Source organism: Dermacentor variabilis, chromosome 5, assembly GCF_050947875.1.
Source record: "Dermacentor variabilis isolate Ectoservices chromosome 5, ASM5094787v1, whole genome shotgun sequence".
NCBI classification, from domain to species: domain Eukaryota; kingdom Metazoa; phylum Arthropoda; class Arachnida; order Ixodida; family Ixodidae; genus Dermacentor; species Dermacentor variabilis.
The window spans coordinates 80,182,098-80,203,946 of NC_134572.1; positions in this window are offsets into that span (position 1 = coordinate 80,182,098).

Consider the following 21,849-nt stretch of genomic DNA (forward strand, 5'->3'; position numbering starts at 1 on the left):
CGTAATCGAACAGGAACTATCCGGTTTTTTTCGAATATTTGAATCTAACCAAATATTTTGCTACAACCGAATGCTAAAATCTGTTTACTGTTCTCCGTCTGCTTAACAAAGTATCACAAATTATCAGAACTGAGACAACGAGAAAAGTTTTCGAAGCATTGCAGAAACTAAATGGGTAGTGCAAGTTTTGTTTTCGGTTTTGCCGTAAAAGTATATACATGACCAGTAGCGTATCCAGGGGGTGAGGGGGGAGGGTGCTACCGGGCTTCAGCCTCACCCCCCCCCCTCCCCAAATTTTTTCGGCCTGCGCCTTGCTTCTTTTTATGGCTGTCACGCCGCCTATGAACAAAGACGCGTGTCCTTCGAACGCCCGCTTTAGGCAAGTACAGGATGGTACACATTTTTAAGCATAGACCAATGCTTTATTCAAGGCAATAGTTGTATTATTATACACCAACCATAGGAAACTTAACAGGTAATAGTGGTGCCTTAGCCCCCCCCCCCCCCCCCCTGAAAAAAATAAATATATCCTGGCTACGCGCCTGCACATGACGACCTGTGATTTTTGCTTGTAGTCTGCCATTCAGCGTTTTTGGCAGTCTAGAGTCATGTACCAGTTTTTATAGCCTTTACGCTATAACCTGTGATGTTTTACTTCCAACGGGCCATTTTACATGTGTCTACGGCAAACAAGTGTTTGAGCGTCATTTTCTTTTTCAATGACTTTTCATCTGTTCTTTTTCTTTTTTTGGAGGAGAGGGGGGAGCAAGCCATACAGCAGTCATTCTTTCTTGGAAAGCTTGTTTGCAACCAAGCTCGCAAGGCATGGGCTACATGCGCGCGGTGAACTTTCACGACGGGCTTCGCAAGTCAGAAAAAGAAGCAGCGGCATGAACGGAAAAGAGGTTGCCGCTCGTTGTCCGCGCGTCGCTATCAGTGTGACCTATGTTATGCATGATATCGGCCTGAAATTCGGCGTCGCAAGATCGGGCAACGCTCCAGCTCACTGTGCTTTGTCGAGTTAAGCGCCCTTCTTGAGTGCATGTCATCTTGTGCACCCACGCCCACTTTGTTGAAGATGGACACACTTCCGGTCTGTCTGGCTCCGGCTGTACGGCAACAAACCACGAGAGGCAAAGCAGCCTCCCAAGAAATTCTCCGCCACTTCCACTTGTCTCAATCTTGTACAGCGACGGACCACAAAAAAGGAAACCTCTCGAGGAATTCTCCACCGATTGCCTGGAGATATTATAATATTTAAGGCCACTCGGGTTCCGCGATTACCAGAACCGCTAGGGATCCTGATGAAGTCATCACTATCTTGTATGCAAATCATGTAAATAAATTTCTTATCCTTTTCATTATCATGATGCCCGGCTTCGTCGTCGTCTCCTGATTCCTGTGCTAAAGACCCATCTCGTCCGGTCCTATCCCCTGTGCCTCCTTCGATGCGCAATTGCATGATTTGTGATTGCCTCTTGAGTAATGTTCAAGCTGCATACCAGGGGCGCATACAGGAGGGATAGGGGGGGGGGGCAGGGTTTCGGTATCAATTGGAAAAAAGTGCAAAACTAAATTAGTATAAATTTTATAAGGTATCACACGCCAAAGCCACTCTATTAGTATATGCGGCACGCCGTAATGGCGGACTCCGCATTGGTTTTGACCACCTGGGCTTCTTTAGCGTGCACTCATTGCACTTAGACGGATGTTTTTTGCATATCACCTCCAGCGAAATGCGGCCGCCGCGGCCGGGATTCGATTCCACGACCTCGTGCTTAGAAGCGCAACGCCAAAGCCATTACGCTACCACAGCGGGTGACGCACAAACTAGGCAATTGCTTGCAGCCAACGTGCATTTCTTTCTTTGCATCCCTTTCTTTCCGCATTCCCCCCCCCCCCCCCCACACACACACTAAAAAAAGAGAACATTGTTGAGGTGCAAGGACGTGTTGTTACGTGGTCACATTTCGACTTTATTAGAGAGCTTTAGATTATAGGGGACGCAAGCTGCTTGCGTACGCAAGCAGCTTGCGCATGCGCAGACAGAAACGCAGGGGTCTGCCCATGCACAGTACCGTCGACCTTAGTTCTTGCGTATACGCAAGCCGCTTGCGTCCCCTAATCTAAAGCTCTCTATTTTCCCTTAATTTGAGGCAGTCGACTAATCGTGAACACATTGCCTTCTTTTTTTTTTTTTTTTCTCGACCAGAACAGTGGTTAAATGAAGCGCCACAACACGGCGCTACCACCGTCCAGTAATGCGGTGTTAAATCAAACACACTTTCATATACCGTAATACCTGTCACGCAAGAACACTCTTTCTGGCCAGGCCATGGGCGGCCGGAGTAAACTTAAATCTCCTTGACGACGGGCGCCTGGCCATTGCCGCCGGACAAAGTTCGTCGCTTGGACGCCGGTGTGTGCGTCATGTACTATATAGGCTTAAGGTTGTCGAGTTTTTTTTTTCTTTGTATGACAATTAGCGATTTTGTTTAACGCTAATCCTTTGTCCTTGATTGCTAGCTTTCTTTACATTAGCCAGTACAGGTGGAGTGTAATATATGGAAATACGTATATATTCCTGCGGTAAGCATATGTGCCTGTGTATTTGACTGTTCGATATTCGATATTTGCTATTCTATTCGTATTCAAAAAAGCTGATATTCGCCCACCTCCAATCATTATCTGTTTTATTTAGTGGTACGCCACTTTTAAAGATAGCAGTTTCTGCCGAAGTTTCGAATAGGGAAAGTTACGAATCCATTACGTATACTCGAAAGAAACGACAGCTGAATGTAGAATTCAACGTTAAATATTTTCTCATCTTTAAATCAGCATGAAGTATGAAGTAAGCGCAGAATCCGTTTGGTAAGAAATGAAATCAGGCTTCTATACAATCACGCATGCATGTAATAGCGTTCGTAATTAGACGTCCTGACAACTGAGGAGCTCGTAAATGATAAGAAAATAAACTACTTCGCGTTATCTGGACCACCATGCCAACGGCAGTAATGAGACAAGAGATCTACATGTTGCGAGGTCACGTAGCATTCACTGAAAGTGGGAAGTGTGATAATACAGCATCGCACATTGATTTGGATAGATGAAAACATGGCGAGACTGGCCTAATAACAAACCGGGCGAACTTCGTATATAAGCTGCTAAAGGTGAGTGAGTTTAACAGTCTCGGAAGAGAACAGCAATTTACAATAGGTAGCGAGGCACTGGAAGAGGTAAGGGAATACATCTACTTAGGGCAGGTAGTGACGGCGGATCCGGATCATGAGACGGAAATAATCAGAAGAATAAGAATGGGCTGGGGTGCGTTTGGCAGGCATTCTCAGATCATGAACAGCAGGTTGCCATTATCTCTAAAGAGAAAAGTGTATAATAGCTGTGTCTTACCAGTACTCACCTACGGGGCAGAAATCTGGAGGCTTACGAAAAGGGTTCTACTCAAATTGAGGACGACGCAACGAGCTATGGAAAGAATAATGATGGGTGTAACATTAAGGGATAAGAAAAAAGCAGATTGGGTGAGGGAACAAACGCGCGTTAATGGCATCTTAATTGAAATCAAGAAAAAGAAATGCGGCATGCGCAGGACATGTAATGAGGAGGGAAGATAACCGTTGGTCATTAAGGGTTACGGACTGGATTCCAAGGGAAGGGAAGCGTAGCTGGGGGCGGCAGAAAGTTAGGTGGGCGGATGAGATTAAGAAGTTTGCAGGGACGACATGGCCACAATTAGTACATGACCGGGGTTGTTGGAGAAGTATGGGAGAGGCCTTTGCCCTGCAGCGGGCGTAACAAGGATGATGATGATGATGATGATGATGATGATGATGAAAGGTGAGTCACTCTTATTAAATAACTGTAAATTATCATGAGCAAAAGTTGTGTGCGGACGCTCAGGGACTGCACGACAGCGGCATCTATCCTGCCTTATAATCATCCGAAACACACATTCATCCTTCCGTGCCCCTCTACACTCATCCAACAAGTGGTATTTTACTATTTATATAAAAGCCGACTGCCGTTAATTCGACCTCGGTTCGTTCGACTTTTCGCTTAATTCGAACGCACTGTAAGTTCCAGCTAGAACTCATAGATGGCTATGAAAGGAAAACTCGTTTAGTTCGAACTCGAAGGCATGCCGGTTCGGTTAATTCGATCCTCACGGACCCGCACTAGAACTCCTCAGGTGAGCAGCAGTTACTACAAACTTGAAAACACAAGAAATTAAGGAGACAATGCTACTGCTTACCTAGGCGTGAAGCTGTTTCACATAGTTTGAAGTTTATTAGAGAAAGTAAAAAAATACGTGCTCGAGATCCGACATTATTGTTAAAGGTACCCAGCAAAACATTTCATGGGGCATAGAAATCAGTAGCAGCACACTAACAAAGTAAATCTCTTTTAAAAATGAATAATGATATGATAAATAAAGAATAGAATAATTACAAAATTCATTATCAGCACAAAAGCACGAGCGGAATACAATACATTTCAGTACTTGCTAAGTAAAGTGCAACTTTGCGTATAGTAAGGTAAAAACTTTGACTTTACTTATAGTAAGGTTTAAAGTAAGTATAAGTAAACGGTTATCATTTTCCCGGAAACTACGCTAGCTAAAAGCCGGGCTGATTTGACATTGCCTTTCAATTCGTTCCATGTCTCAGTACCTAAATATTGAAGTGTCTGAGTACCACAGTTAGTCGGTATTTTGGTGTGAAGAAACTGATAACGCAGTCAAGACTGAGTTAATCGAAAGGAAGAGGTCAGATACACGTAAGCAAGCGTAATTTGTCAGTGCTAATCAAATACATTAAAGATGTCATATTATATTTAGCAAGGGCACAGACGGTAAGCATATTCAAAAAAGAAAGCGGCACTATCTTGAGACACACTTGTTGATATAATTCGTAGGGCTCATTTCTCAAGTATGTATATCGGTGACAAGTGAATTTTGTATATAGTTCCCCGTGTAGCCTATGCAGTAACTAATGTGAGGCCATGTATTGGGTGCACATTAACGAACTCCAAGTGGTCAAAATTAATCCGAAGTCCCTCACTAGGGTGGACCTCATAATCAGATCGTGGTTCTGGCACGGGAAGCTCCAGAATATTTTCGAAGTCCACGCACTTAGCAAATACGTGTACATCAGAAGAGGCTTTCTTTACTATTGAATGTACATACCACATGATCGTGATAAACTTATTTTTATCTTTTAGTGGCCGATGCTCCTTCCGTCCGTGGTTGCCGCTTGTTTTGCGGCGCGTCACGTTGAGTCACTGTCGGCGACGCTATTCGGGTCATGCTGGTTGAGACGCGTTTCAAGATCAAGAAGCAAAAAGGGATTACAAATTACTCCAAGGAATACTAACCTAATTCAATTCTTTCGTTTTGCTGCCGCCTGTCAATTCCACCTTTCGGGTAGTCCGACCAAATCTTGCGGTCTCGCAAGGATCGAATTAACGGCAGTCGACTGTATTCGAAAGAAAATAGTATTCAACAACTTCGAATAGCCAATTCTCGAATGAAATACGAATCAAATAGAAGGGACTATTCGATTCATATTCAAAATTTTGTATAATCGCGTACTACTACTAATCAAAAGCGAAAGCAAGGTTTAGCGTTGCGTTGAAGCTCCTCGGGGTGGTTGACTAACAACACGCGGAAACGACACGTTGGTGTGGCGCCGCACGCGAGGAAATTGCTGCTGCGCAGCAAGAACGCCACCTTAGCAGCTACCAGGTAGGTGTTTTCGAACGTTCGCATGATTATTGTTGTTAATGGCTCTGCAGGCGGAATGAGGAGCGCAGCCAGCGGCGTTGCAAGCGTCGCACCTCGATGGTGCGACGCCTGCAATGGTCGACTGTGCGGTGTTTATGTCTTGAAGTTTATTGGTATGCTTTCCGCTCAGACCACATATGCTCATAGTTGCGCTGTGCATGTGCGCACAACGTTCATGTCAGCAGCAGAAGGGGGAACGCTAGCGACAGCGAGTGATGAAAGATGACGATATCGAAGAGAGCGCGAGGGGGAAAGCACAGGAGGAGAGTGCAGCGGAGCCATGAGGCGGAAAGCGAAGGAAGTGTGTATGCGTAGTGCCGCAGAAGACGAGCTAAGCGGTGGCAATGGATATAGGAGACGACGCCAGAGGGGCGTGCGTCGTCTGTCCACCGATGACGCCAGCGATGCTATACACGGAAACAAAGCGCCGCATCAGCAGAGGTCTGTCTTCGGAGGCCTGTCTGCAGCGGCTGCTGTGAATCGCGTCCACGCGTCACCCACGCGCTGCCTCTCACAATCTCCCGATATGCGAGGCAGTCGCGCCACACTTCGCTCCGTTTGCAACGTGCCGGACGAGATACATTGTCCGCGCCAGCCAATATATCGCGAAATGAAACCAAGCTGAGCTCAAATTTCGCGTTAGAGAGCATCGTAATCGTTGGTGAATATTTTTTATACATATATAAACGCACAGCACATCTGTTGCGCCTCTGAAGACTTTAGCCGTCACGCGCGTACTGCGCATGCGCCGTCAGCCCAGTGACAGTATTGTGGCGCCGGTGGCGCGAACGTCCCTCGAGTGTCCGCACAATTGCTATCGCAATAAAAGAAGTCGTGCCTGCCGCACTGTAACAGTTTGACAGCTGGAGAGATGTTCTGTAAGTGTCCGTCTAGTGGATTGTCAATTTCGGCCGCCGATGATTGGCTGGAACAGAGTACGAGCGAGAAGGAGGCAGGCCGGGGGCGCCTGCCTTGTTTTTTCTCGTACCCCAGCGCAGCCAAACAGCATTTCAGCAGAAGCCGAAATGGACAGTCCACTAGGTGGACTCTTACAGAAAACCCCCTCGCCCTTCTCCATCCCCACTCTCCCCTCTGAGCGATGGCCAGCAGAGGGGAAGGGGTGAGAAAAGATGAAATAGAATAAAGAAAGGTAACGAAGGTAATCGAAGAGATAAGCTATTAATCCCTTAAGCGTAGTTAAGCGTGGCGTTATGGTGGTGCATGGGAGCGTTAAGATGACGTCTATTTTAGCGCTTCCCTTTTACCTTCGTTGCTTGAAGGAGCAGCAGATCGAAGGCACCTTTCACAGGCTGACAATCTGCGCATGTCCCTCTTTTCATTAGTCCCCTTCGGTGTCCTAAAATGTAATCGGTGGACCAGAATATAGAGGGTGTATAGTTTTCTTTTTGTGTCTAACACAGTAATAATAAAATAATGCCCACGAAATGCACTCGAGTTACGTCAATACACACATAAATTATCTTCTCAGGCGGACATTACTTTCAATAAACACCAAATAATTCCATTAATTAATTAAACTAAAACATAAATTAACTTCTTAATGACACATATCAAGGCAAATATTCATAATTAAATGCTGATGGAAACCGTCGTGAATGTCTAGTTCCGTATCTCTACATATAAATATGACCACTTACTCTGAAATAAATGACGTCCAATCGTTGACGTTTGCCTGGTTACGCGCGCGCTGCTGGCGGTACAACTCCACTGGAACGTAGTATACAGCGGCGTATAAAGTAAAGCTTCGTCATGTACGACGCGGTCTGTCTCACCCCTGCTCCTGAAGTGAACATGCATCCGATGGGGAGTTGCGAAAAGCGCCAATCGGAATCAGCTCTAGGGAAAAGGGAAGTGCGACGGCAGCTTAATTTTGCGATAAAATGGTCTTGGCTTGTAGCGCGAAGTGAACACGGACGCAGAAAGGAGCAGACAGGACGAGCGCTATCATGTATGTCGCACTGAGGTTGGACAGATAGCCCCGCTTCGCGGCGCCGCGTGCGTAATCAGGTAAATTGAACGAATAAGTCGGCGCCAGTTATTTCGGTCTGCATAGCCCTTCTGAAACCTGAAAACCCGTAACTAGACTTCTCTAACGTTTCCCTTCAAGTTTCAATTATAAACATGTGTCATAAAGTCTGTAATTCAGAAGTCAATTGATGTAAATAATTTAATTGGTGAATCATTTGGTTTAATTTGTTCTTGCAGATTATGTCCGCCTGCGCAGATGGTTCATCTGTAGTAACGGTATATGCGAGTAAATCTCCCAGGCATTTTCTTCTTGTGTGTTCGACATAAGAGATACACCCTGTGCATTCTTGCGCTGAACCCTCGGGTGCACTGCTGCCTCTTCTCGCTGCCGGCTTATTTTAACGCCTGCACTGAGGCTAGTTTGCAATTAGTTTGTTAGGCCTCCTACGTCGATACCACCTAGATAAACGACCAGGGAACTGGGTAGGGTTTAGATGAGGAAGTTGATAGTACAATGAAGAAGGCGGTATGTGCTTCTGATCACGCCTATAGGATCACCTATATTTGTTCATGGAAAGATTGCCTGCTGGGGTCAACTAAAACGAGTGGACGGCGACGAGGGTTGTAACCATGAACCACTTAACTTGGACCTGGTCTGAGCTTTCACTTGGTGGCGGCGGTGATCGAATGGAGAGCAGGTCGGATAATTTTCAAAGCACATTTAAGGCTACCAATACGAGCGTTGATAGCTTGTAAGTTGAGTGCAAGAGGAGTGCAAGAATTGCAATATCTTGCAAAATGCGAGATACGGGTGACACGTGCGTGTGTGATTAAACGCATGAGAGGCCTGCGTAAAAGACTGCTTCCGCGCCACGAAAATATTCCACAGCCACCCTTCACCAAGAGAGCACAAAAAGGCAATTCATTTGACATGCCACTTTCCGGTTTACGGTCTCTAAATTTTTTTTTTTTTGCTAGTGCACTAATGCCCACGAGGCGTATAGCACAACACGGGGGCAACTGATATATAAAAAAGAATCATGAGCCATTCCACTCTGTGAATGGGGATGACCAGCGGACCTGTGTAGCACACGACAAATAGGTGACACAGAAGTTTGAACAAAGGTACGAACACATTTATTATTATTATTTTTTTGATCGGTGGTCATGCATTGCGACGAAAAGTACGCACACATATTTATTTTTATGCATCCGCGCTCGTTCGTGTTATACATTCGTTATATATATTCGTGTTTTCATTTCGCGATATACTGAGGCAAATAATTTGATACCGAAATCACCGCAGTGACTGGCAGTGGGCCAGTGCGTCAGCGCCTTCGCAGAGGGAGGGGAAGTATGGCAACGCTAGTAAGATGAGTGGCAACGGAGCCAGCTGTGGAAGAAGACGACGACGACGAACGCGCGAGCACTGCAAGAGCTCAAGTCACGCCGAGGGGCGCCAACAAGCCAACTGCGGTAGAAGATGACGACGAACGCGCGAGCAGTGACTCGAGCCATTACTCATGATGATAGTTTTTGCTCACGCACATTTGTTCACGGACACGAATAATGCACGGAACCCTAGCCATGAACAGCTTCAACGTAATATATACCTATAATGACACATGAATATGATTCAGTAAAATGAGTTCTTGGGCGAGTTGGCCACTTATTGCAGGCGTAACAGCAGCGCCAAAAAAAAAATACACACAAAAGGAAGGAACACTGACAGGCACGGACAATCGCAGTGACTGTACGTGTCTGTCAGTGTTCCTTTCTTTTGTGTATGTTTTTTGGCGCTGCTGTTATGCCTGCAGCATGAATGAGAACCGCCTCCCCATTTTTTGAGCAAAGGACGGCTGCATTTGCGAGTTAGAAGGCGGAATCTACACTACAAGCGCTGACGACCGACAACAATCGGAGATGTATTGGAAGAGGTACGCCTCTCGACAAGTGCGCGCTGTACGCTAGATGGGATGTGGACCGCGATGTCTATAGGAAAGAGTGCATGATTATACGGCTTCGGCCTGAGCGAACGACAGGCTTCGCGGATGCTGGAGAACGGCGCACTCGTTATCGTCAATTGTGACGGCATGCGAAAGATGACAGACATGCATGGTCCATTGAGAGTCGACAACGGAATTATATAGTACGCGCATTCTCTTACCATGTGGCACCACTGGCGAAACAATGCACGCTGACGGCGGGTGCCTCACATGAAGCGGAAGGTTTTAGAAGCAACTAAACACCAAAAGCTCAGCAAGGACATCAATGAACTGCTTCGTGTGCACCCTGCCTGGGTGGCCGCATGCATACGATAGCAACAAAGAATGCTCAGCTATGTGAAGGGCAGCGGGACATTCTGCTTTTCTGCAAGTATATGCAAGTATAACGGGAATGGAGGACGCGGCAGAATGTCTCAATCTGAGAGATTTATGCAAATGCTTCTCCCTTTAGCTATAGCCGATCTTCTCGCTGCGACGCGCTGGAATTTTTTCTGACAAGGTTACCTCTTCGTTGACCAACGTGCACTAGAAAGGAAATAATAAATGCAGGAAAGATAGTTGAAGCAGTACCCACTCTGAGAGCACAAGCCTAGCTTACAAGGCCGACTTCTCCACCCGGCCACTGGCATTCCTGACCGTGGGGATTCCCAGACGAATTGCCTGAATCGATGGTGTTGCGAGAGCCGAACGTCATCAGGCGGAGTCTGATAGACATTATTACGTGGCTGATACAGCCTCAATCGCGACAAGTTTACACTGTGTAGCTGTGCTTGTGACACTTTCTTTGCGAGCCTACGCATACTACTTCTGCGAGGCCAAAGCATTTGTCAGGACGTCAGAACACTTACTTTACCTTGTCTTGTAGGCATATTATGACATTGCTTCAAAATATGATTAGATAAAATGGTAATGAATAATATTAGTGTAGGCGCTCGAACATTGTGCCGGTTCATTTCCCTTTGATCTTAGTACGATAGCTGAAGTGCTACATAACAGGTTGTATTGAGATATAGGCCTCAGCCCGCAGTCATCTCGCTTTCGGACAAAGCGTGTACGATGTTTGCATCTTGTATTTCAAGCAATGAAATCACAGAGCATGACATTTCCTGAATTCAGGCACACATTTTGGACTCGTCATGTTTTTGAACCGCGAATATATGCGAACGCATTATAATAATGTGAACATTTTATCACAACAAAATGCAGTTAAAAGCTCGAAACTGTGTTTTCTGTGCCCGTCATTCGCCTTACAATACGCCGTCATTGTCATCGTCGCCAAGGACATCACCAATTATTCTCATCTACCCCCGGCAGACGAAAAAAAAAAGCTTTGTTCATTGTTGGCATTGGTGATAGAACTCAGATACATCAAAATTCAGGCTCACACACGCAAAAGCGTCGAGCGAAGCGTCAGTCACTCAGGATCGGGATCGGATGTGGTAATTTAAGAACGTTATACGCACTTGGGCTGCCGTTTCTCCGAGCACACTGCAGACCTGCTTAACCGAGGTGGATCCGCGTGCCTGCCGATCGATGACGCGGCACCTCCATAACGGATGTAGTCCCACTAACACTAGGTGTGTACATTCAATTCACCTTGTATTTCGTGCTCATTTCATTTCAGTGCCAGTTCTGCGCACGTGCAGAACTGTGCCGGCACGTCCTACATGATCCCTGCATGATCCCTGCTGTACCTATCTCGCAAATGTGTGCAGGGAATGATGCGGACGCACACCGCATCAGGTGAAAAACAATCGACAACGTGCAGAAAAGGCCAAGTTGACACTGTTAAAGTGAATAGCTGTAGTTGCAACACCTTCTGAACTAGTTCAAGACGTGCAGGCGAGTAGAATGAACCAATGCCGCGGCACACCTTATTTTTGGAACACTTTACAAGGAACAACCATAAAATGACTTTCTGTCACGTGGTGTCGTATACGGCTCTTCTCGCAAATCTGGCACTTGGTAATTTGTGCAGCTGGGCAACAATCGAGCGTGAATCCTGTGCGGCTAAATGGGCACCTTGCCTGGAAAAGTGGCGCACTGTGAGAGTGGTGGCACGTCTGTGCGTGTATTTCGGAGGCCATGGACAGCAGGCAATACTTTTGCGGTCGAAGACAAACCTATCTGCATTACGTAGAAGTTATTTTTGAGAAGAAGGCGCCTCCTTATTGGCTGTGGGAGTATGATGCCGCCGCAGTATAAATGAATTCACATCATGGAATCGCTCAAGCACGCTGCTTTTATTTTTTTCTGATACAGCCGCGGTATGTTTTATTTTGTGCTTACATAACAAAGTTTCACTACAAGCCAATAACATGACATTCATCACGTTCATGTTTCTGGGGTATTTCTCACATTTTAGATCACAAAATTAAAAAAAGGCGTCTTTAAAATTACGGAGCTTTCCGGTTTAGGTTTTCAAATAGCATCATGGGGGTTGTGAAACGGCGTTTGGTGACTATATATAGGTTTAATGTTGACGATGCGGGATTGGTTCGGGTGAATAAACATAATATAGAAGCAGCAAGCACAGACGAACACAAAGAACACGCAGACACACTCCGTCGTGTTCAGTCGTATAGTTTTTATTTACATGAGTGACGTTAGTACCTAAAGGGGGAGTAGCTACTGATTTCCACACAGACAAAATGCAAGCCAATAGTGTCATGAATTGAGGTACTGTTTACATGAGGACGTAAATTCAGGATTATATGACATAAGCTCGCGTGTAAGGCAGAATTGACGTAATAGAGACAAGCATGCAATCCTCATAATTAATCACGCAGTTCAAATTAGACTTAAATAAAAGTAGACATGAAGGACATCTGCGTCGGCATGAAATTATCCCCAGAGAACAGGTGGCAGCGAGTTTTTTACTTGTCTAGCAGTTTATCAGTACGCACTAGAATTAATAAAAGCGCTCGTTTACTTTCAAATTCGGTAACGCTATAACTCACGGCACCCTTTCAGCTCAGATATAGAAACAGTCAACGAACCATAGCTTCACCGAATTCTTAAGGTTGTGAAAACGCGAATTATTCTTTCCTGTTAGAAGCATGCAAAACACACCATGAAGCAGCGAAAAAAAAAACAGCGCGATAAACAGGACAAATGGAAGGACATGGGCGCATCCGTTTGTGCCTTCTTACTTACTTGTTCTGTGTTTCGCGCTGTATCTTTAGATTTTTTTATCGGTGTCCAGAGAGCCCACGATGCGGCGGTTAGGCTCGGCCTGCCAGTCCCCACGTGGGAGCGGCCCGCAGCTCTGCTCTTGGGCAAAGCTTCTCAGGACCATGTAAATAAAGTTCTTTGTCTGTCTGTATCGCTTGCCGGCTAGCCCACAAGTGCATTTTACTTCAGGATAGGATAGGATAGCAATAAACTTTATTTGTCCAACGGTTATTGCTGTTGGTGCCCGGAGCTAGGTTGCCAAGGGTCCATCGCCCGAGGAAAATCTTCCGAGATCCACGGCAATGGCCCTGGCCCGCTGGACGGCTCACTCCTAGTCTTCGGGTGCCTCGCTTCAGAGGGTCCTACTGTTGCCTTCCCCCTTCCTCTTGGTCCTTCTTCCTCATGGCGTTGGCATTCCCAAAGCACACGGGCCATATCGGCCCGTTCATGCTCGCACCACAGACAGCGAAACGTATATTGTTTACTAACTCCACACAACAAGACACAAAAGCGATCACAGAGAAAAAATGAAATAAAGAGAAGATGTACGGAGGAGTGCTCCCGTAATTTGCGTTCACATCAGATTCTTATGGCATGTGGGTTAGATGAGCACTGTTTCTAGAGCTGATTTCTTCAGGAAACCAGGGCATACCAGTATTCGCAGAATACGCGACTGTAGTTTCACCGTTCCTCTGTTTGTCCTATCTCATTGGAAGCAGGCACTTGTCCTTGAATCCGAAAGAACAGATACATATCCGACAAGGACACTGACAGCAAGGTTGAGTACGAATACGGTAATGAAGAGGCCGATGAAAACCAGAAACCACGTCATGCCCATAATGAAACCTAGCTCAATGAAGAGCGTCATGTTCGACCGGCTCTCGCCACCTTTGAAGTCAAAAGCTGCGGCCCGTTTAGCTGTATTACGTGGACAGCAATGTGCACGTACATGCCAACGGCGAACAGGAGCATTACGGCCATTGGGACGAGGAAGAACACAAGCTTATTCCACGTGCTGCCGATCCAAGAGGAATACTGTCGGCAGTTTCGCAAAAGGTCGACGTCTGAGGCAACCCAGTCTAGTACAACGCCAAGCACCACCACGACCATAGGTCCATCCCAGGCGATAAAGTAATAGACCGCAAGTCGCCTGTGCTTGCTCAAAAGTTAGCCGAGTTGTCACTACGTTATTCGAGATGTCGAATGAAGGCACGCTCGTCGAGGAGGTGGAGAGGAAGCCGCAATGAAGAAGAGTGGCGGAAACTGCGCAGTATAGATGTACTGTGTCGGAGCTGTTGACGATAAGATAGCACGGTTCGGTCCAGGAGAGTGTCTCCGAGAGACACTGTTGTGCAACACGATGAGAACGTCAGCGAACTTTTCTAGAGCATGACCAGGACACTTTTCTGGAAAAGGCATGTCAATGATAGGCTGATGCAGATGGTTGAGAGGTAGTTACTCACATTGCGTGGGTCGTCTGAAGTGGTGGTTTCAATGCCTGTCGTTTCATTTGTGTTCGTCGTCGAAGAGTTCCCGGAAGGGTATTGATAAGCTTTTATGTAACACCTACACTGTTATGCCACGAGAAACAAACTTTTGCTTACGACCGGCCTTATGAGTGTAAGTATATCGGGAACAGCCGCTAGCCTAACGGAACGGTCCCCTAATTTGCACACTGCTTGTTTCGGAACGCATTTCAAGGTAGAAAGATTGACTCCGTTGCAGAGGCTATAGTAGACGACTTCGGAGCCATAGAGCTTGTACTCGTCGACTTCGTACTTTTCACGTTTGTGCACAACTAGAGCAAAGTAGTTCAAGCATTTTCGGGTGGTTTTTTGCGTCAGAGCCTTCGGGACAAGCACTGACATTTACCAGGGTTGAATCACAGGGCCAAAAGAAGGCGTTTTTGTTTTCCATCGCGTACTGCGCTGGAGACACAGCTATATCTTGAGTGTCATGTGCTGAGGCGTTCTAATACATGGAAGTGTTGTCCAAGTCGTAATTACAAAGGGTGCGGAACGCGTTCAAGTACGTGACCTGTCGCTTAGTTGTTACCAGTATAACAAAATAACGGATCTTGTTCACTATTAACATACTCGGACGACATTCGTACCTCATTGTTTGGCCAGCCAAGATTGCACCCCAAGACAGCGTAAACCTCCCTGGTAAACTCATTGTCGACGTTAATTAAAGTACATTTCGCCCGTGAAGCAGAAGGCCCGTAGACGTCGCAGTTTCCGGCGCAACTGCAAGTGACGGCGAGGAGCTTTTCCGTGCACTTGAGTGGCGAGCCGTTGCAAAGTCCCTCCGGGCTTATTAAAAAAAATTATTAAACCAAATTAAAAAATAGGATTCATTCATTTTTTTCTTAGTAATTAAACTCTGCCTTATCCAAAAAGCTCATAAGCCTCATATCATTTAATTCCACATGTACATATTGGGGTCCCGTATAAAACCCCCTTATTTCCACATATCACAAGAGGGATGCCCCCATATGATAAAATGAAACATACGGGGTCCTATATGGGATCCTCATACTTTCATATAATCATGTGCGACTTGCTCCATGTGATACAGGGGAATGAAATAGCTTTCATATGGGATGCCCATATGCTCATGTGGGGATCATCAGGGACATGCCCGGAATGATATTGGGAACATGTGGGTCCGTATATGGGACCCCAATATGTTGGTATGTGATTATTGGATATAGGGTATATGTTTCTTTCCTTTTTTTAACGGGGTGGAGGGTTGGGGTAGGGTTATCACGAAATTAACGAAAACAGCCTTCAGTCAATACTTCATCAGTCTAAACGGATGTAGTGTTTCTCTGTGGTGGAGATCTTTCGTATAGACAACATTTTGTTACATTCGGTGACAATGTAAAAATACATTTCAAGCTTCGCCCGCAAAACTGCACTGCAAGTACTCCCTGTGTCTCCGCGCTCAAAGTTATGTACTAATTCGCTGCAGGGATATTGAAAGAAGTTCACCACCGCTATGATGTCACACAAACGAGGGATCTTTCTTGCGTAGATGCGCCAACCAATTACTTGGCTTGCGCATCTATACAAAAAATGTTACTTGGGTTGGACAGCTGTGTACGTTCAATTGTATCCTTAGCTTGTTGGTGGCTCAGCATCGTCATCATCACCATAATCTTATGTCCACTTCAAAACGAAGGCCTCTGCCATCGATCTCCAATTACCCCTATCTTGCTCCAGCGTACTGTCATATGCCTGCAAATTTTCACATTCCATTACACAACCTATGGTTCCGTGCCGTCTTCGACTGCGTTTCCTTTCGCCCGCCACGCCAAATTAGTGACCATGGTGTTGCTTGAGGTCGTCGGTTTGATCCAGGCGGTGGCAACCGCATTTTGATGGACGCGAAAGGAAAAAAAAATCCGCTAGTCTACTTAAATTTAAATGCATGTTAAAGAACTCCAGGTCGTCAAAATTATTTCATTATTTCGACACTGCAGTGTGTCGCCTCATGAGATAGTGGTTTTGGCACGCAAAACTCGAGGTTTTCTCTCTTTCTCTCTCTCTCTTTCTGATGCCAGGTGCCAATAGTCGGAACTCGGAACCACCTTTACGGCGCGCCGCACGCCGTATAGACACGCCGCGTCGTACCGCGTGTCTGGCTTACACGCAGTGAACTTTCACGACGAAATTTGCGCGGCGGAAAAACAAAAACAAAACCAGCCACACGGTGCAGAATGGGACACATACCCGCTGCAGTGTTAAACCGATCGAATCAGAGAATGGTGAACAGTTACACCGTGACGTCCCAGGTGCTAAGCCGTTACTGCTCAGTTCGTCGCCTTCGTTGTCATCCGAAGACTTCTCGTTCGGTTGCCATCTCGGTCGGCAAACAAAACCTGCCCGGCGAAGGCCGAACGCGCTTCAAACTCTCTGCGATCGCTGGAAAGCGCAGCCATCTGCCGCGCCTGCTTCGATGGGGTTAGAGAAACAGCGTGCGAGGAACGTAGGGGGGGGGGTTAAGGAGGAGGGGGTACGAAGATATGTTAGAGTGCCTCGATGCCCTCTTCACCCGTTGCCGGGCCGGCAAGGAGGGGCGCATTGAGGCACCATAAGATAAAGTATCCGAGTGTTTTGCGATGTGGCACGGCGCCAGTTTCGGCGAGCAGCGCACAAATGCGACCGCCGATGAAATCGGCGTGGAAAATGGTGACCAGGAACGGCCGGTCAATAACAATCGTTTAAAGTGAACAGAAATAAAAACCTCTGAGCTTTTGGCACAGCGTATACAGCGAAAGGCCGCATCAGCCCTTCGCGGGCCCTTGGAAGTTCTCCATGGCACATAATTAAGTGCTTTCTTTGTGCACATAATGAAACAAGGGCTTATCGAAAAGACTTCTTCAGTCTTTTATTAGTTTTTGTTTTATAATAATAATAATAATAATAATAATAATAATAATAATAATAATAATAATAATAATAATAATAATAATAATAATAATAATAATAATAATAATAATAATAATAATAATAATAATAATAATAATATCTCTTTACACTTTCAGTTACCCGGCACTTGGTTGCCAATTATAATAATAATAATAATAATAATAATAATAATAATAATAATAATAATAATAATAATAATAATAATAATAATAATAATAATAATTATTATTATGCGAATTCTTTATGCAATTGATCTCAATACTTTTTTCGTACGTCGGGCCGGCAAGTACGGTTTAATTTCGGCCTACTAGATGGTGTCAGTAAGCTCAAATCTGTTCTGGCAATGAAAAAATGAATCACGACATAAAACCTGTACAAGTACTGTCGACTTATAGGCATATCTAAAGCGCACAGAGCTTTCGAAATAAACAGCACGATATTCAGCGCTTCAGTGAGTTTCGTGAGCTCCTTATATTCAGCGGCCCCGTTCTTGGGCCACTGGGTATGTCGGTCGCTCTTCCATAATGCGTAGATTTCGAAGGGACACAATGGGTGTAGAATGCTTAAATATATTCAGAATTGTCTTACTCCTCTGGCGCGTGTAACTCCCACCACCATTATTCTCTCAACAAGCGTCATACGTCGCCTTCTTTCGTCTGCGTGACGTCGCTGAGTCGACGTCTCACACTGTGCATCCGTCCAAGTTGGCGCTTGCATTTCGGCACTGCTTGTGTAAGGTGTACACTGCTTAAACACAAACATCGCATGGCAATAATGTTGTGAACGGAGCGGCACAACAACTTAACATCTCTAGCAACAAAATAGCCGTCATGCCATCGACGTCATAATATCGTAGTCATCGTCGTTGTCACCTTGTTGCCGTCGTCAAACGTATACGCTCGCGTCACAAACACCATTCGCATTCTTGGATGGAAGCTGCTAACATGGCAAAGCCTTAATGTCGGAGTTTGTTCATCCCATAAATATCTCGGTAAATCAGCAGCTGTTATCCTCATGCGATGTTAACGAGTTGGGCTGATATCTTCTAGAAAAGAGGTCGTTACTTGAGAGGCTCACGTGAAGGCGCTACATTCAGGACTCTACTTACGTTCACGTGACCTTTTATTCACACATGCTTGCAGACGAGTCGATTTCACGAGCTAGTAAGGATCCCATAGTCGGTGTTTGTGCACTACAAGGTCCCTCATTCACCCAAGCTGCAAGATATATATATATATATATATATATATATATATATATATATATAACATTTATTGTCCCAGAGGAACTAAGGTCAGAGTCCGGGACTCCTGGCAGTCTCATTCCTCCTGGCCCACCACGTTCTTGACGTGCTGCACCAGAAGAGGCCACCGTAGTTTTTCAACTTTCGTGGGGGAGGGGTCCACTCCTCCCAACTACCGGGACGCTGGTTCAGTTGCAGTTTCGAAAGTGTTTTTTTTTTTCAGAAGGTGAACATTAGGGCGGGGCACTCTCGCAAGGTGTGTTATCTGATTTGTAGGCTCCGCGGTTTTTTACAAGTGAGGGGGTGTGGGTTCTTGCTAATATAATGCGTACAGTGTAGTTTGAGTAATTTGTATGTTTGCGCTTTTCGCTTGATTGAGGCGTCCTTTACCGAATGCCTGAAGGAGGGTGTGTTGAGAAGTGTCAATGTTTCCCTGCGAGCCTTCAAAATATGTAGCCTTTCGTTCCGCTGCATCTTCAACTCCTTTCTGGAGTTATAAACGTCTTCAGCAGGCCAAATGATAGGAAGTCCCGGATCTACTGCGCGGCAGAGCTTGTGTACTTCTAAATTTCCTTGCAGTCCTGGAGGGCCTGGAATCCATTGTACATGTATGTACGTGTAGAAGCGACTGAGCTTGCATGTACATACCGAGCTTTGAGCGCATGTAATTGCATGGTCATAATTTAATGAGCTGCCCTTGGCAGTCTGTTCTCAAGCGCCTTGGCTGTCTGATCGGACTATAACCATGCGGAAATGACTCCCGTTACAAGACACGCCTCTAACCGCTTCCCTACTAAACCTGCTGGATGTTCGCACAACAAGTACTTCAGCTGCAAGCACCTAAGTTTTGTACCGTCAATTAACGCTTGTCGCGATAATCGAGCGTACGAGACCCTCTACCTAAAATACTGGCCGGTTATTACTGTGTTCGTGTGTTCATAGAACAAGAAAATGAAGCATATATCATGCGTTGCTGGGCTTCGCACAGGAGAATGTAGTAAGAAAATACAGGAGCGTTCGATGATACCGGAGCGCAATTTTCTATTCTCCTTAGCTTGTACGCCAAATATTTGCATTCTCTTTGAAATACACGCAAAACGCATATTGCTAACCAGCTGCATATAGATGTTATCAAAAGAAGATTAATAGTAAAGAAAATAATAGAGGGAGGAAGGTGCTTGTGGAAAGGGTTTGCACGCTGCCCTTTGTCCGGTGTGGTTCTTGCAGGAGGTGGTTTCATTGGACGCCGTCTATCGGGCGGACTTGTCGCGAGAATCAAAACTTATCTGTATTCGCAGAAGACGTCACTGCAGTTGCAGCAATCCGATCGCGATCGCGAATACCAATCGCGATCTTTCACAATCTCATTGGAAGCAGGGGCTCGTAGTCCTTGAAACATAAAAACGGGTACACACCCTGAAACCTGATTATCGCAATGTTCACGTATTAATGACGAGAAGATATCTAAAATCACTGCAAAATTAATATTAGAATATATCATTGTTACGTGTGCGCTGTGCTGTGTTCAGCATTCACTGAGCGCGGAGCGCTGTTGCTTGACAGATACCATTTACTATGGCTATTAAAGAACAAATCTTATGGATTGCTTCTAAGCCCTGGGTTGCTCATTAATTAAGTATCGCGCCGGTTAGCGGAACCAGCAAATTGAATTGACGACACGCATTTATGCATGTACAGACAATGCACTTGAGACATGACTGATAATTTAGTGTTGCTGTGCGAATAACGCCAGCCGCTAACATAGATGACGACATATAAGCGCGAAAGAGTGGGCGTCAGTGTTGAAACACGCCATTTACGTTTCATGTCTTTACAGGTACGCATTGAAGCAATCGCATGCGTTAGGTGTAAGAGGTCACATGCCTGAAGCAGTGTTCTCCTCATCCCTGTAAATAATATATAGCTTGGGCACGCCATGGCACACTTGATGGGCTGTTTCTTCTCGCTTCGTCGCTGTAATTCCCTTAATCAAGAGGCCGCGCCGTCGCTGGTATCGCTGTCGCGAGGAATAAATGCAGTCGTGCGAAAGACGAATGTCTTTTGAAGCATGGCTTGCAGACTGCCTTCGAGCTCAACATTCTTCAGCATCCGCCTCGGTTAGGGGAGAGAGGGTGTATGCGGTGTTGGAAGAGAGAGTGGGATTGCATGGTGAGTGGTTAAGTATAGCCGAGAGTAGTTTACGTTGTGCCGTGACGCCACAAGTGCGCGTGGGACAGAAGAGGCTGGCTAAAGTTTCCTACGTCCGGTTCTTTGTAATCGATGCCGCCGACCTCCGATGCCAGTTATCCCCTAAGTCGGATAATTCAATTCCCTGTATTTCCCTAGATTTGGTATGATAATGTTGTTCAGTTTGCCAATATGCTTTCTGTAAAGATAGTTTTTCGTTATGCAAACAGACTACAAATTTGGAGTTTTTTAGTCCTAAGCTGGTTTTAACGTAAATAAATAATGAAGTCGCTATAATAAAGCTGAAATGAAGTCGCTGTGCAAGTTGTGGTGCTGACAACACAGCCTCCTGCTTGAACGCCATGTTCACAGAAGAAGGCGTCATCACGTTTATACTTTGCTCTAGATGAAAAAAAAAATGTTTGGACATCAACAAACAGCGGGCCACGATTGAGAGGGAACCTCCATCAAATTGCAAAGATGAATGCCGAATCACATTTACAGAATGCGTAATGTAAAATATGTGAAATGAACTTTTCTTGCATGCCATGACGTATTGACGTAGTGCCACAACATTTCCCATTTCCCATTTACACGCTCACGCGGCATTTGAAACGTATAGTACGCAGGATACGCAGCCATTTTTTTTTCTTCATGCCAAAAAAAAAAAAAAGAAAAAGGGCCACCCACTGGGACTTTACAGTGAGATTTTGTCCAAGAATGCTCTGCCTATGGGTGGTAACGGGTAAATTGGAATATGAACCTGGCAACGTTTAACGTTAGAACGTTATCTAGTGAGGCGAGTCTAGCAGTGCTATTGGAGGAATTAGAAGGCAGTAAATGGGATATAATAGGGCTCAGTGAAGTTAGGAGGCCAAAAGAAGCATATACAGTGCTAAAAAGCGGGCACGTCCTGTGCTACCGGGGCTTAGCGGAGAGACGAGAACTAGGAGTCGGATTCCTGATTAATAAGAATATAGCTGGTAACATACAGGAATTCTATAGCCTTAACGAGAG